Below are 13556 nucleotides of genomic sequence, written 5' to 3'. Positions count from 1 at the left end.
AGTTCCACATCTTTGGTTTTTACACAGGAATGCATTGGTGACTCTGAGGTGAATATGTTGGAAGATATTTATTTAAAGAGGTGTCAGTGGCTGGCATGTAGGCGATCTATTTCTACAGACTTACAGGTTTCATTTTATGCAGTCAGATTCAGTTTATCCCTTCTCTGAAAATTGATTCTGTTGACAGTGTTTCGGTAATGCAGAGAATATTTTTTTCCTAAGTGGAACATCATCCCAAATTTTCAGTATGTTTAATTAGTGATGCTACCTAAATGCTGCAGTGAATTGGTTAATAATGTTTCCAAAAGAAGAAAGACTTGTGACTCTGGATTTTGGTGTCATGCCAGTTTAATTATTTTTTTTTTCCTTTCAGGGGAATACCAGTTTTTCATTGCAATAAACTGTGTTATGTTGCCTGGATCCCTGCCTTCCTGGTGGATTATTAGGATAAAATAGATGTTGTGAGGAACATCTGAAAGTCTGCTTTTTATTTATTGTACAGCATGGTTAGGGGTCTTCCCCTAACCTGTTTGCCTGCTTGTGGTAATGTGCTACAGTGATTGAGGAGATGGTTTTCTATAGCCCCTGTTAGAGTCAATCTGAGCTACTTAATCATTTAACTTCACAAATAATAATGTTGACTGATGTCTGCATAATTGTTTCTTGTAAAGTATTTTTATATTATTAAAAAATTTTTTTGTTTGTTTTACTAATCTGTTTCTTAAGTTGCAGCTCTTAGGGAACACAGGTTTTATTTCATTTTTGTAGTAACTATTCAGCAGAGCTAAGAATGATGATGGTGCTGGCTAACACTTTGCTGTGTGCCGGATATTATGACATGAGCCATATTTATTTCAATCGTTATTATCCCCATTTTATAGAAGGGAACGCTAAGTTTTGGGGGAAGGAAGGAATTTACTCCATTCTACAGCTAAAAAAGGAATAGATATGTGATTAGATAGAAACATTCTAATTTCAGAGCCCCATATCCTTAGCTCCTACAGATGTAACTGAAATATTTTATTTGAACCTCTGAACTCTGTGAAGAGATATTATGTGTTCTGTATAGTGTTAGTTCATTTTTCATTGCTATAACAAAATACATATGTAGAGGAAAGAGGTCTATTTAGCTCACAGTTTAGGAGTAAATCTGCAAAAAGCATAGTGCTAATTCTTACACGGCATCCCCTCGTTATATTATGTCGTAGTGAATGGCTTCCTGGTAGGAGGAGTGTGTTGGAGAGGGAGAGAGCACATGGCAAGACAGGAAGCCAGAGTGTGTCTGGCGTCCCATGAGAACCTACATTAATCCTTTCTTAGGGTGTGTACTGAATGACCTAACTTTCAGTAGGCCTAACTTTTTAAAGTCTCATCATTTCTTAACATTGTCACACTGGAGACCCACCTTGTAACACACATGCATTTGGTGGACAAACTTAACCCATATCCAGTTCATAACAGAATCCCATGGATAAGGAACCAGGGTGTGATTTAAATTACAAATCATCACATTTGGGACTGGTGTTGTGGCGTAGTGGTAGAGCTGCTGCCTGTGATGTTAGTGTCTGTATGGGTGTCTGTTCATCCCGTGGCTGCTCCACTTCCTATCCAGTTCCCTGCTGGTGTGCCTGGGAGTGTAGCAGAGGATGATTCAGGTGTTTGGATCCCTGACACCCACATGGGAGACCTGGTAGAAGCTCCTAGCTCCTGGCTCTGACCCAGCTCATTTGGCCATTGCAGTCATCTAGGGAATGAGTCAGTGCCTAGATTCTGCTCTTCCTTTCTCTGTAACCCTGAGTCTCGAAATATGTAAATAACTCTTTTAAAAAAGAAAACATTTATCCCAGATTCTTGATTCAAAATCTCCTATTTTTTTGCTCTTCCTTATTGTTAGCTGTTGTCTATTTTATCAGGGATGTACAATAATATATTTGGGATGGAAAAGAGATTCTTTTGTCTAGACTAGCTGAAGACAAGGTAGCTTTGAACAAGTCTTTCTGTGGTCCCCTGTTTTTCAAATCAGAGGAGCAAGATTTCCCTGTTGCATAAACTTGAGGTATTTAAGGATGTTACATTCTGTGGCTTTTCTTTTTCACATTTGTTTTTGTGTATGCCTGGATGCAGTGTTTGTGTGGGAGTGATTTCTGTTTTCCTTGTAGCTTGCAGAGTGTTTTCTGTAAAAAAGATCAGTTAAGAACACATGATTGAATAGTTTGATGCTGAGTCTAGTATGTTAGAGGGAAATGATAGTAAAATTGCTGGATTCCTTTTATAGTCTATACTTTCTTCTGATTGCTTGGGTCACTACTTAATTATGTTTGAAAATTAGAGGAACACTAATTATAGGTGGTGTTTAATACAGTTGAGCTAGTATGTAGTAACTGAGCCTTCAGAAAAGAGTGAGAATCCACTTGTGTATTTGTAATACTTAAAGTGATTTTTCTGATATCTGTGTGAACTTAATTATATTGGACTCTTTGATTGCCTTGTCAGATTTTTTTTCATATTTCTTTTAAGAAGATATGAGAGTGGCAAATGAGTGTCCCCCCCTTTTTTTTTGGCTTAAATTTGCATCTTAAATAAACTGGAGTGATGCTCTATTTTGTGGCTTTTTTATTTTGAAATATTAGTGTTAATTTAGCAAGATTGCTATTTTATCTTTAGAAGAATTTACAAACTTTAGAATTTCAGAACTGGAAGAAATCATTTGTTATGCTTTCTTTTTATTTGGACAGATAAGAATTACAAACTTGGAGAAGACAGATTTTTTAAATTATTATTTATTTGGAGGGCAGGTTACATAGAGAGAGGGAGAGGCAGAGATCTTCCATCAACTAGTTTACTTTCCAGATGGCCACAATGACCAGGGATGGACCAGGTCTCCCATGCGGATACAGAGGCCCAAGCACTTGGACTGTCTTCTGCCTTCCCAGGCAGATTAGCAGGAATGGGATCAGAAATACAGTACTGGGACTCAAAATGGTGCCTGCATGGGATGTGTGAGAAGTGGTGGCTTAGCCCACTCACTTCCTCACAGCGTCAGCCTCAGAAATTGGCTGTTTTGTTCAAAGTCATACAGTTGAAAAGTGGAGTCCCTGGGACTAGAATTTAAATTAAAATCTGCGTACCAAATCATTTTTCTTTGATAGTTTCAACACTAGGTATTGCTCTGAAGGTTGTCATTTAGTTGTTACACTTTTTAAGATTTATTTTTATTGGACAATCAGATACACAGTGGAGAGACAGAGGAGGATCTTCCGTCTGCTGATTAACTCCCCAAGCAGCTGTACCAGCTGGAGCTGAGCCAGTCTGAAACCAGGAGCCAGGCCTCTTCCAGGTCTCCCACGTGGGTGCAGGGTCCCAAGGTGTTGGGCTGTCCTTGACTGCTTTCCCAGGCTACAAGCAGGGAGCTGGATGGGAAGTGGGGTTGCTGGGATCCATAAAGGATCCTGGCACATACGAGGTGAGGACTTTATCCACTAGGCTATCAAGCCAGGCCCAGTTTTGTCATTTAGTTGAAGTCATAAGCTCAAATGTTTTGGCCCATCTGTCCTGCAAAGCATACCCTTTTTATTTCAAAAAGAAATTATGTGATTTTGATAGAAGCATCTCTACATTACCGAACGTGTCAAAGGTTTATTTCCATGATTAGCCTTTTCCTTAGTTAGTACTTGAGTAGAAACCAGTTTCAGTTCACATACCTTCTAGTCAACATTACTTCCAAACAGTAGGCATGTCATCACTTACCAACTTGGGTTTCCAGATGCCTTGTGTATGATTATTGTATCAAATACTTGGGTATTTCTAAGATCCTCTATTTTAATTTGTCATGATTATTTTCTGGTAAATTACCCCTAACTGAGAATGTCATAGTTGATTGCATTGTGTCAAGTTACAGGTTTGAATATTAGTTATTAATCTCATTTTACTGGATCTTTTAAGAGATAGTTGTTTTAATGTGGAAACTGCTTTGAAATTGAAAATTGTAATTTCCAACCTTGAGTAGCTTGTTGCAGTCCAGACCCAACTCTGACAGTTGGCACACAGCAGCCCCCATTCTGTGAATGTACGTGTTTGTGCTCATGAAGGTCCCCCTCTCCAGTGTTGAAGGAACTTGCCAGTATCTAGTGTTTTTTTGGCCCTTCAATTGAAATAAATTTCCCCATATTTTTTGCAGATTTCACAATCGTGGCAGTGGGGTAATATACAGGAAGAGTGCTGGGTAACTGCTGAAAGAGAGACCTAAACATTCAGGGACTCAAATAATCCCAGCATTTATATTTTATAAAATATTTCAATCTGTTGTGACCATAATAACCGAAGGTTCTGCTGCATAATATAACCCAAGTTTCCTTCTGCGTTGTTGCTGTCCTGGAATGATGACTGAAGACAGCTTGTCAACTTTGTAGTCCAAGAGAAGGAGAGTAGAGAGTATATAGTTACCTTTAAAAAAGCTGGAAGTTGGGCCTGGGGTGGTAGCCTAGTGGCTGAAAAATCTCACCTTGCAAATGGCTGGGATCCCTTATGGGAACCGGTTACATCAGCTCCCTGCTTGTGGCCTGGGAAAGCAGCTCAAGGATGGCCTAAAGCCTTGAGACCCTGCTCCTGCATGGGACACCCGGGAGAGGCTCTGTGCTCCTGGCTTCAGATTGGCATAGCTCCCTCCGGCCATTGCCGTGACATACATAGTGAATCAAAGGATGGAAGTTCCCCTCTCTGTCTCTCCTCCTCTCTCTGTGTAGCTGCCATTCTAATAAAAATAATAAATTTTTAAAAAGGCTCAAAGTTGTATCCATCAGTTTTTCTGCATCTCATTCATTGTATGTAGCAACATGGCACACCCACTTGTAAATAATACAGGGAAATGTGGTTTCCAGGAGATTGCTTATACCCAGTCAAATCTTGGCAGAGAGCACAGGATGGCTGTGTCTGTGTTGGGAGGGAAAATGGATTTTTTTATTATTATTTTTAAATTTTTAAGCAGTTCTCATAGCCCTTCCCTCATCCACCATCTTCCATATTGTCAACATAGCGTTCCAGGTAGATGGTGTTTCAACCATCTTGTTAATTAGGAAGCTGATTTTGGAGAATTAAGTAACTGGTTTGAAATTATGAAATTACCTCATAATAGAATTCATTGTCTTCTTTAAACCTTTCTGTTCAGGTTTCTTATCTCAGTGAATGGCACCATCATTTTCTCAGTCATCCAAGTCGGAATTTTTTTTTTTTTCACCTTCCCATGCTTCTTCAGTCACCAACCTGTGTGGATGTTACGAGTAACAGTTCTCACATCTACATCCTACTTTCAGTGCTCACAACTGTGGCCTTAGCTTAGATTAAGCCCGTCTGAAGAGCAGGTTCTATTCTTTCCTCTGCCCAGGTCACGTTCAAGGATTCAAATTCACCCTGCCACATCACTTGCAATCCTTAGGTCTTACCAGGTATTATCATGCTGCCAAAGTTTTACTGTTTCCTTTGCTCAAATACTCCTTAAAATCTAGCACAAACACGACCTATTCTCTAAAGCTGTTGCTGTCTTGGTAAAACTGTTTTCGTGCTTTTCTTGTGCTAATGGCTCTATGAAGTGGTAACATTTTGTTGTGCTAATTTGTAATGTGTTTTCCTTCCCGTAGCACACAATACTCAATAATTGCTTGAATGGAGTGTGTGACAAACTGGTACTGGAATCCGAATCCTGGGGTTTTCTGATAAGGACTCATCCTGTGTAAGCATGTACATTATTTCTCATGTGCTGCTCTCTAGCTCTGAATTTGGAGATCTAGCCTTCTGGGACCCCTTTCCTTTGGGAGTCAGGAGTGGCCTTGCTTGAAAAGAGCTGTCTCAACAAATGAGTGCTTCTGTGGCATCATCATTGTGTGTTTAAAGTTCACATAATTAATTTAATTGATGTTTGTGAGAGTCCATATCTTTGAAAGATCAAACTTTAGAATAATGAACCTTGTGGGAAAATTATTTTCCTTTGAATTTTGCAGGTGTGCTTTTTCATTGGCTTTGTATGCAGGTATAGCTAAAATAATCACAGTATATAATCTCCAAAATGAAGGTATGTTGGATGTTTGGCTTTCATTTGTATTGATTACATCCAGGGTCAGAAGAGGTCTGCCTTACATTTTGGAGGAAAGGAGGATAAATTAGAAAAAGATGCACCCCATTGAGGCTTTTTTTTTAATTAAAAAATTTTTAATGTTGTTTACATAGTTGAGACTTGAATCTTGTGTGCAACAGTTAGTTCTGGATCAGGTTAGGTGTGTCACTTGCACCAGCCAACACACATACCAGTAGATACAGCTGCTTGTTTGGGTCCACACCAGCCTCGTCTCTCTTACAAACCCATGGGTGCTGTAGCGTAGACCAGTCCAGCCCCACACAAGCCCAGTAATCACACACATTAATGGGCTGTGATCTAGTCTAGTTATGACAACCCCAAATAACTCCCACCAGACCTGTCCCCAGACCCGATTTTTTGTATTGTCATATGCTGTAGCCTAGCCTGGTCCAACTCACAGAAGATGCTTTATTCTTAAGGCTAACTACAAAATATCACAAAATGAGAAAAGGTAACTTCAATTTACAACAGGCATCATTTAGGGAAGCATGATAATGTCTCCATGATGAATATAAATTCAGTCAGGCCATTATTGTTTCTGATCACCAGAGCTCACTCATTATGGGTTTAAACCGTCTGTTTTGGTGTTAATCCTTTAGAACTCAACTGGTGTATGTTAACGTGATAAAAGGTAATAAAGCTTGAAATATGGCAGTCATTTGGTCTGGTTTACTTTTCAACTAATTGCATACAAACTTGAATGTCTGGAGAAAGGAAAGAGGAGAATTAATGCTGTAGTTAACTATTTTGATCTCAGCTTGAGCTCTGCACACCTGTCACTGGCTTGTGGAAGTTTTCCCTCGTAATTAAGAGCTCCTCTCATGTTATTACTTAATTGGATGCTGCCAGAGCCTGGTGGAACAGTGGAATCCTCTTAATTGCATACCAGCTTTTAAAACAAATCACTAATGCCCAATGTAGTAATTTTTTTTTTTTTGCAGGTCTATACTATACTCTTTAAAAATAATTTTGTTACATTTATCAGAATAGAAAAACAAATTTTCATTTTACAATATTTGTAAAAATTATTATCATTTTATGATACAGTTCCATAGGCCTTGGGATTCCCATTATCTCCACCTCAAGTCCGATCCCCCCACTGAGTTCCCCTATATTATTAATATAGTATAGTTCTTTTTTTTTTATTATTATTATTTTATTACATTGCATCATGAGACACAGTTTTACAGGCACTGGGATTCCCCCCTCCCCTCCCCAAAACCCGCTCCCCCCCCCATGGTGGATTCTTCCATCTTTTTTTTTTTTTTTTTTTTTTTAAAGATTTATTTTTATTATTTTTTCATTGGAAAGGCAGATATACAGAGAGGAGAGACAGAGAGGAAGATCTTCCGTCCGATGATTCACTCCCCAAGTGAGCGCAACGGGCCGATACCATGCCGATCCGAAGCCAGGAGCCTCCTCCGGGTCTCCCACACGGGTACAGGTTCCCAAAGCTTTGGGCTGTCCTCGACTGCTTTCCCAGGCCACAGGCAGGGAGCTGGAAGGGAAGCGGGGCTGCCGGGATTAGAACCGGCGCCCATATGGGATCCCGGGCGTGCAAGGCGAGGACCTTTAACCACTTGCGCCACCGCGCCGGGCCCGGATTCTTCCATCTTGTTTAGAGCCTTACAATTTTACAATTCTTTGATGTAGATCAGAAGCAGTCTACTCATATTGATTATTGATTCCTTGATTACTTCACAATTTCTTATTGCATGAGATACAGGTTGTTTGGGGTTGAAATAATATTACTGTTTCAGATTGACATCAGTTCATAACAACCACATCAACAACAACACCAACAACATCGACAACAAAGTATATCACCCTGAAAAAAAGTAACACCACTGAATAGCCAACACATGCATGACAAAAAGGAAACACAGAAGTCTCTCGGGAAAAATGGTGCCATTATATACTTCATAAGCACATGATGAATTCTACTAGAGAATAGAGATTATTTGGAAGCAACCAAACTGAAGTAAAAACATCAAAAAACCAGCATAGATTGGACTGTTGGAGTTACCCTTTCCATGTTGGCTTCCTTATATGAGAGAGAATATATGGTATTTGTTCTTTTGTGATTGACTCATTTCACTCAGCATAATGGTTTCTAGTTGGGACCACCTGGTTGTAAATAGAATAATTTTGTTTTTCTTAATAGCTGCATAATATTCCATGGAGTAGATATACCACAGTTTCTTTAACCACTCTTCCTTGGACGCACATCTGGTTTGCTTCCACGTCTTTGCAATTGTAGATTGTGCTGCTATAAATATAGAATTACAGATCCCCTTCTCACAGGCAGATTTCACTCCTTTTGGGAATATTCCTAGGAGCGGGATAGCTTGGTCATATGGCAGGTTTATTTGCACTTTTCCCAGCACTCTCCATACTAATTTCCATAGTGGTTGTACTAGCCTACACTCCCACCAGCAGTGAAGGAGGGTACCTTTCTCCCCACATCCACGCCAGCAGGTGTTGTTATTCGAGTTCTGGGTGTAGGCCAGCCTCACTGGAGTTAGGTGGTACCTCAACGTGGTTTTCATTTGTATCTCTCTGATGGCTAGGGAGCCTGAGCATCTTTTCATATGCCTGTTAGCCATTTGAACCTGTTCTTCTGAGAAATGTCTGTTCATTTCTTTTGCCCATTTTGTTACAGGGTTGTTGTTTTTGCTGTCCCTGGGTTTCTGAAGCTCTTTGTAGATCTTGGATATTAGTCCCCTATCACTTGTGTAGTATGCAAAAATTTTCTCCCATTCTGTTGGTTGCTTCTTCACTTTATTAATTGTTTCCTTTGCTGTACAGAAGCTTTTTAGTTTGATGTAGTCCCATTTGTTCATTTTGGATTTAATTGCCTTTGCTTTGGGTGTCTTTTCTAAGAAGTCTTTCCCTGTTCCAATATCTTGGAGTGTGTTTCCTATATTTTCCTTTAATAGTTTGATGGTTTCTGCGTGTAAATTTAGGTCCTTGAGCCAGTTAGAGCTGATTTTTGTATAATGCGACAGGTGTGGGTCTTGCTTCTTTATTCTGCAAGCTGCTATCCAGTTGTCCCAACAGCATTTGTTGAATAAACCAGGTATTTTACCTGGATTGTTTTCCGTTTTCTTGTCAAAGATTAGGTGAGTATACATGTGTGGATTTCCTTCTGGTGTTTCTATTCTGTTCCACTGATCTTCTTCTCTGTTTCTGTACCAGTACCAGACTGTTTTGATAACCACTGCTCTGTAGTATGTCTTGAGGTCTGGAATTGTGAGTCCTCCAGTTTGATTTCTATTTTTCAGGATAGCTTTAGCTATTCGTGGTCTTTTGTGATTCCAAATGAACTTTTGTATCATCTTTTCTATTTCCGAGAAGAATGTTGTTGGGATTTTGATTGGGATTGCATTGAATCTGTATATTGCTTTTGGTAATATGGTCATTTTGATAATGTTGATCCTGCCAATCCAAGAACATGGTAATGTTCTCCATTTTTCAAGGTCTGCTTCTATTTCCTTCCTAAATGATTTATAGTTTTCATCATAGAGGTCTTTCACATCTTTAGTTAGCTTAATTCCTAGGTATTTAAGATTCCTCTCCTCTATTTTAAAGGGGACAGTACTTACAATTTCCTGCTCAGCCGTGGAATTATTTGCGTACACTAGCGCCATCGATTTGTGTTCATTAATTTTGTATCCTGCCACTCTGCCAAAGTCTCTTATGAGAATATAGTATAGTTCTTCATGAACAGTCCTATTTCCATCATTTCAGGCGTGGACAGTGGCAGAGTCTAGTATCTTATTGTCAAGATATAATTAATAGTTTCATTGGGAGTCCGTCTTTGATCTGGAAGTAGAGATGCATGTTGCTTTGTATCCTCATATCTGGATATGATGGTATCCATTACACAGTTACCGTACATCCCCTTAAATGAAAAGCCACAATACAATATCAACAAGAAGAAAAATGGAAATTTACAATGCCATGAAGTTCTCAAGAGGTTTTGATACTTTAGCAGTCCTGAATTGCTGTCGATCCCACCACTGCAATTGGGATGAAATCTCTCCAGAATCCACTGGCTGCTACAGTCTACCTTAGAGTCTCCATCTGCCTGATATTCACTGCCAACACTTGGTTGGAATAATTGATCAATTTGCTTTGTCCTCTGTACTCTGCCGTGGTACCAGGCATCCTCTGGAGGCTCCAATGTGCTGCCATATCCTCCATGTGCATTTGGATATGCTGTCCACTGCTCTGTATGAGCCACTGAGGAGGCCCAGCTCTGACACGTGCATTCCACCCTCAGACAATGGAACCTGCAATTCTCTCCAGGTTGGGGTTCAGAGTCCAGTGGTTCAGTTGGCAGGGAATGACCAGAGAAACCTCATCTGAGGCCGTCCCAGACCTGATTCTTGTGCGTTTGTCAATACAAGGTTTGGCACAGTCTGTCACCCAAATCAGCCTGTGCACACACTGGTAGTTGCAATTGCTGGATCAGTTCTGTCTCCAGCTCCATGTTTTACATAAACCTATGGGTGTTGGAGTCCATCCGATCCTGTCCACTACATACTCGGCCTTCCTGCAAACCTGTAGAAGCTGCGGCATAGTTGGAGCGACCCACAATAACCCTGTCCGGGCCCGCTACCTACCCTGCTGCCCCTGCTTTCCAGTATGTACAGCTGACTGGTCCCGTCTGTCCCTCATCCCATTTGGCTCTTGTACATGATAATGTGCATTGAAGCCCAATTTATACCAACCAGCCCCACTATCCAGTCCACACTGGTGCCAGCGGGTGCCACCATCTGTTTAGCTATGCCTGCGCCTGACAGAATTTGCCCCCCATGCCAGCATCTGCCAGCTGATTCTGCGGCAAAGCCCAACCCACCCACCACTGACTTATGCATGTACCAGAAGGTACAGTCAGCCCAGCCTGGCTTTTCCCAATCCAACTCACGTGTAGGCTGTTAGATGTTGTGGCCCTGCCTGGCCTGGTCTGCCCCTATGCCAGCTCTCATGCTCATCCTAGGGGGGTAGTGGCCCACTAGGGGGCCCCCACACCCACCCCACTGGGTCCGTTCCTCCCCCTCCCTGCTTCCGGTTTCACATGTGCTGTTTGGGTGCTACAGCCAGTCTGGCACAGCCTACCTCACCTCAGCATTTGCCAGTGGGTGCTATAGCCTGGCTGGACCTGGCCCACCTCTAATTCCAACTCACGCTGATGGGGTCTACAGCCTAGCCCAGCCCTGCCACCCCCCATTCCTGGCCCTAATGTGGACTGGCAGGCTGGGCCACCCCCCCACCCCCAGCCAGAAGTGATTGATGGGGTGAGGGTGTTGTATTGTTTTTTATAAGCCTTTCCTGGAAGCAGTGTTGAGCATGTCAAGTCTGAAAAGGAATGTAGTCGCTCTGTTTTGGTGCATTGAAGAGTCCACTTTATGTAAAAGAGGAAGTCATAGGATACTTTGACATATCTCTCCTCAAAAAGTAAGGAAGCGAAATAAGGTTTTACAGTTTGACCTAGTGCTTTCCCTGACTTTATCTATTTTAATTCCTATAATAATTCCAGTCATGCCTCGCAGTCATGTCTTGCATTTTATAGAAAGAGAAACTGAGAGTTATAAAAGTGACTTCCTGAGGGTTACTTACTTAGTAAGCCAGTAGAGACCAGTGCAAACCCCAAACACTGCTTCCTTTTTTGTCATTCTGTCTTTATGCGGCATATGGAAATGAACGGTGAATTTTTCCTTTGTTTTGTCACAGTGTCATCTCAGTTTAGTTTGTTGTGTCATACCTTTTTTGCTTGCTGTCAGTCCTTACATATATAGGTGAATAGTAGCATGTGAAAAAAATAAAATGCTGGGAAGTGGCAGCATTGCCACTTTATGTAAAAGTGGCACTTTATTATTGAGAGGCAGAATCAGAGTCAGCGTGGGATAGGGAGACAGAATGAGAGACACAGAGAGAAAAATCTTCCATCCTCTGGTTTACTGCCCATGTGACCACAATAGCTGGATCTTGGTCAGGCCAAAGCTAGGTGTTCCATCTGGGTTTCCCACATAGGTGGCAAAAGCCCAAGTGCTTGGATCATCTTGAATTGTTTTCCCCATTATACTAGCAGGGAGTTAGATTCAGAAGTGGAGCAGCCAGGATGTGAAGTGCTGCCCTGATGGGATGCTGGCACCATAGGCTGTGGCTTAATTTGTTATGCTACAACACCAACCCCAGCAATTAATCAAATGTACTCTACATTCTGAAGGCTTATGAAACTATTGAAAACTTTCCTCCGTGTTTTAGTTTGCTCTTTGATCTTACGTCCTAGAAATAGTTCTCACGGATGTGCCTTAGTGACAGTGCCTTCGTTGGACTGTGCTGAAGTGAGGCTGGTTGGATTGGCGTAGCTGTCTGGAATTACTTTGTGCTACAGAAGTGATAACTGATGGTTCTGTTTATGTCTTGTTGTTTTCTATCCTGCTGAGGACCAAGGACTGCATTGTATTGGTTGTGGTTATAGTTTGGACAGTGGCAAGAAGAAGTAATCAATCAGTTTAGGAATATGTTCATTTGAATGATTGAATGAAGTGAAATTCACATGACATTATTGAAATTAACCACTTCAAAGTGAACAATCCAGTTATGCTAGGTACTTTCAGTTGTATAACTGCCACTTCTGTCTAGTTCCCAGGCTGGTTTGTCTACTACTGTATGACATTTGATTGAGCTTAAGCCAATTGCTTTCAGAGTTAATATGCATGGGTGGTAATTTGATCCTGTTATTTTAGGAATGGGTTGTTCATTGGCTTTTAGTCTTCTGTTGTCATTTTACTGGGATGTTCTTCCCGTTTGCCTTTGGTTTCATTGGGTGCTTTTTCTCTTCTCTGTCAAGAGAACATCTTGAAGTATCATTTGTAGGGCAGGTTTGAAAGAGGCAAATTCTTTTAACTTTTCTTTACTGTGGAAGAATTTTATTTCATTTTCAAAGACAAAACAAAGCTTTGCTGGGTACGTTAACATGGGCTCACAATTTTTTCCTTTTAGAATTTGGAATATGTCACTCCATTCTCTTCTTGCCTGTAGAGTTTCCTGTGAGAGATCTCCTGTGAGCTTAATGGCATTCCTTTATATGTCAGTTGATTTTTTTCACGAGCATATTTAAGGATCTTTTCCTTATTTTCAATTGAAGAGAGCTTGATGATCATGTGTCGTGGTGAAGATTGGTTTTGATCAAGCCTGTTGGGAGTTCTGTGCCCCTCCTGATGTTATTTCCCAATTCTTTCTCTAGATTAGGGAAGTTTTCCCTTATTATTTCATTAAACATATCTGTGAAACCAGTTTCTCTTTCTGTACCTTCTGGGACTCTGATAACTCTTATATTAGGTCTCATAGTGTTTTTGAATTCTTGAATACTTTTTTTGGCCTGATCCAGCTCTGCTTCCAGGTTTTTGTTTACTTC

General features: G+C 40.8%; 1 protein-coding gene across 1 annotated transcript in view; it reads left to right on the top strand.

Moving 5' to 3' along the window:
• FAM168A (family with sequence similarity 168 member A) overlaps positions 1-13556 on the top strand; it is a 174662-nt gene that overhangs the window by 26446 nt on the left and 134660 nt on the right. The window lies entirely within an intron of this gene.

The sequence above is a fragment of the Ochotona curzoniae genome, unplaced genomic scaffold, assembly GCF_017591425.1.
Source record: "Ochotona curzoniae isolate NIBS_2020 unplaced genomic scaffold, NIBS_Ocur_1.0 scaffold_3223, whole genome shotgun sequence".
In the NCBI taxonomy this organism is placed as follows: Eukaryota; Metazoa; Chordata; class Mammalia; order Lagomorpha; family Ochotonidae; genus Ochotona; species Ochotona curzoniae.
Note: the sequence above shows the minus strand (reverse complement) of the source record. Positions and strands in the feature narration are given on the sequence as shown.